Below are 3,045 nucleotides of genomic sequence, written 5' to 3' on the forward strand. Positions count from 1 at the left end.
TGTTCAATCTATTCTCGTGTCTCAGTCTCCTGAGTAGCTGGGATTTGCGGGCATGCACCACTACACCTGGCTCATTTTTGTAATTTCGGTAGAGACGGGGTTTTGCCATTTTGGCCAGGCTGGTCTCGAACTCCTGGACTCAAGTGATCCGCCTGCCTTGGCTTCCCAAAGTGCTGGGATTACAGGAGTGAGTCACTGCACCTGGCCTTAAATTGTTGATTTGTTGCTTAAGGTTTATCACTTGACTTTTGGAACAGGCTGTGAACCAATAGCAAAGAGGAATTTCCTTGCTCTTTTTTCCCTCTGGCAAAATGTTTTGTGTTCCATTTTACTTGGGGGTGAAATAAACTTCTAGGTCAAATAAATCTTTGAAAATTCCTTCATCATAAGACCAAACCCGGAGGAACTCAAATGTGCAGGGAAACAGAACATATTTCATTCCTTTTGGTGATGGTGGCAATTTCCACAGAGCAAATTTGAGTATCTTCTTGACTCGGAACTGGGGTTTTCAAACTTAAGTACACATCAAAATCACCTGTTAGGCTTGTTGAAACAGATTGCTGGGTCCCAGCCCCAGGGTGTCTGACTCGGTAGGTCTGAGGTGGGGCCTCACAATTTGTATTTTTGACAAGTTCCCAGGTGATGCTGATGTTGCTGATCCAGAGAACAGCACTCTCAGAGCCACTGCTTTGTAGGGTAAAATAAAAATGTTTCTATTCTGTTTTTTAATCATTTCTCCCTCATTGTCCAGGCAACCAGAAAGCTCAAATGGCTAGAATTGGTTCACTTCGGTTTTGTCTGTTTTGTTCAAGTAAACAACTTAACCAAGAATTTTTTCTGCAAGCAATTTCTAAGATTTGTGGCTAGTGAAAAATTAGTTCAGTTTTCTGACCAACTACATCTGCAGCACTTAAATAATCGTACATACGAATGCCTAAACAACTGTGTGATTTTTACTTAAAATTGTAGCTAGTGTCTTTATATTTAATAAAGCAGTTTGATTAACTGGGGCATTTAGTTTTCCAGTCGTTGATCAATAAGATTAGAAGGAGAATCCTGGCCTACTATTTACCTTTGATGAGACAATAATTAATAGATAAAATATACCTTAAAATGAAACCAGCTTTGCTGCCTTATTTGTCTCTTCCTGGTTGATACAAGACTGTGTTTGGAAGGTAGATGCTGGCTGGGCTCATGTTGCAAAACTGTGCACATAGTAGGGAGAGTGCAGCAATCACTAATGAAATGGGTGTGGGAGCTTTTGAAAGATTATCAGTAATCTGGGTATATGTTATTCACTTATGACGTCAGGAGTCTTATTAATTGTTGTTGTTTTAATAGAGATGGAGTTTCCCTGTGTGGCTCAGGCTGATCTTGAACTCCTGAGTTCAAGTGATCCACCCGCCTTGGCCTCCCAAAGTGCTGGGATTACAGGCGTGAGCCACTGCACCTGGCCTGTTTTATTTTCTTCACAGCATGTATCACCTTGTGAACTTTTTAAAAACAGTCTGATTGTTACCCCAATAAACATGAATGCCCACTATGGAGAAAGACGTGGAAATACATTATGAAAGTGTGTAAAGTGCTGTTATCTTCTGTTCCTCTCAGTCTAATACACCCCTACACATAAAGTGTCATATAATTAGAAATACTTTAAAGATGGTAGTGCGTCAAAGCCACCCCATCCAATGGTCCGGCTCCTGGTGGAACATTTAGTTTTATGCAGGGCTATTTCTCCCCACAAAGATTGTAGTCAATTCCAGGACAACAGAGAAAACCCACTTTCTTTCCTTCTTTTGTGTATTCTTGCTGTATTGAACACACAGTAGGTGCTGTGTAAATTCCCGCCGACAAACACTCATTAACTGCTTTTGTGAAGCGACTGAAGTTACTGAGTGAAGCTGACTCCGGTTGGAGTGATACATTTGGCTACAGTGATTGAGCGGGCCCCTCTTCTCTGGGCCCCTTTTGTAGCTTGTAATCTGTTGCACTTAAGTTGATACATGAAATACACTTACTTGCAGTTGTGATCAGAACTGTGTAAACAGTGTCTGTGTTCGTAATTGGGATGCAGTAGGGACTTGAAAGTGGCTAACTTGACAAGTGGCGCTGTGGATGATTTTCTTTCCAAGTGTTTCATTTTTAGTACGTTTTCGCAGTAAGCTATTACACAAAGCTAATAATGCATGATGCACAGAGCATTTCAAGCTACTCTGAAGAAAAGGCACCTCGGGGAGCTGCCTGTTTTGTTTTGTTTTAATGTAAAGTCCATTGCAGACCTAAAGCCCTTACAAGGAACATGGTTTCACTGTCGCGCCGCTTAGAAATCCAGGGAAAAGAGTCAGACGAGCCGTGGGCTAACAACGGCTACCTGAGGGCACCTTCTAACCATATTCTCGAACCTCAGAGAACCTTCCTAAATTCCCTTTCTAGAGTCCCCGCCCTCTGCTTGTCACCGTAGTGCGTCAAAGGCCCGTAGTCGTCACTGGAGGGAAAAAAAGTACGTCGCGCGAGATTCTGCGACGGGATTTGGAAGTTAGGGAACAGCCGCGGCGCAAGCGCACTGGCCTCACAACCCCGGACGGCACGCGGGTAGGTAGGCTAGAACCTAGAGGAGGGGAGCAGAGCGTGCTGGGGTCTTTTATCGCTCTCCGCGCAGTGCGTGGGTCTGTGGATCCGTGGAGGTGCGGAACCTCACTCGGCCTCCCCAGCTCGCGCGTGAGTGCGGCGGAAGCCCTTCTGCTCCTCCACGAGTTGGAGGAGTATAGCGGACGTGCACCCCGGTGTCGGGACGCGAGCTCGTGCTCCTCTTTTCCTCCTAACGGTGGCCCCCACGCACACACTCCAGTCCCCCCGAGAGTTGATCTGCGCCCCTCCTTACCCGGCCCCTCCCACGGCCCCCCGTTTCCGCCCGCTTGCTAGCTACCTAGCTCGCGGTCCGTAGTCGGCTTCGTCCCTGGGGTCCCTGCTTGGGGGCGGAGAAGATGGCTGGAGGACGTCTGCTGTTGGGGGGCGACTTCCTGTCGCCGCCGCCGCTGCCCCCCC

Source organism: Colobus angolensis, unplaced genomic scaffold (genome assembly GCF_000951035.1).
Source record: "Colobus angolensis palliatus isolate OR3802 unplaced genomic scaffold, Cang.pa_1.0 Scaffold282, whole genome shotgun sequence".
Classification (NCBI taxonomy): domain Eukaryota; kingdom Metazoa; phylum Chordata; class Mammalia; order Primates; family Cercopithecidae; genus Colobus; species Colobus angolensis.